The sequence below is a fragment of the Wasmannia auropunctata genome, unplaced genomic scaffold (genome assembly GCF_000956235.1).
Source record: "Wasmannia auropunctata unplaced genomic scaffold, wasmannia.A_1.0 LD336023.1, whole genome shotgun sequence".
In the NCBI taxonomy this organism is placed as follows: Eukaryota; Metazoa; Arthropoda; class Insecta; order Hymenoptera; family Formicidae; genus Wasmannia; species Wasmannia auropunctata.
In genome coordinates, this window is record NW_012026867.1 from 557,719 (window position 1) to 558,302 (window position 584).

Sequence of the window (584 nt, forward strand, 5' to 3'; positions counted from 1 at the left end):
GGATCGCTCGGGCGCCTGGACCCCGACATCCCCGTGTCTCGGGGCCAATCCACCACCCTGGCGCCATCCGTTGTATATTGGCGGTCCCTCCGTCGCTCCGCATACTCCCTTAGGTCGGCCCAGAATCCCGGCTCGTCCCTCCGGAGTCGACGGAACAGCTGGTGGTGGCGGTCGAAGAACTCCAGGTCTTCCTCCTCCTGCATCTCTCCCCGGTAGGGGTGATGTCGGCGAGAACGGGAACGATAACGAGAATCACGATATCTAAGGAAGCGTAGTTAGAGCGAAAATGAAGTTAGAACGAAAAGAAAGTTGAAAATAAAAAGAAACTAATAATGAAGTAAAATGGAAAGAAACGAACGAGAAATCTAGGGAGTGTGATAAGGTTTAAGGTCCTTTACATGCACCCTCCCCGCGGCGGTATTGTCTAAGATTAGCGAGTTCGTACACAACCGAAGAGACAACTCTACTAACCTTGAACGGTCCCTGGAATTTCGGGGCCAATTTGGCGGCGACATTCTGAGCCGCGGACGATAACGTGTGCTGCCGTTTCAATACGAGATCCCCCTCTTTAAAAGCTCGGTCGC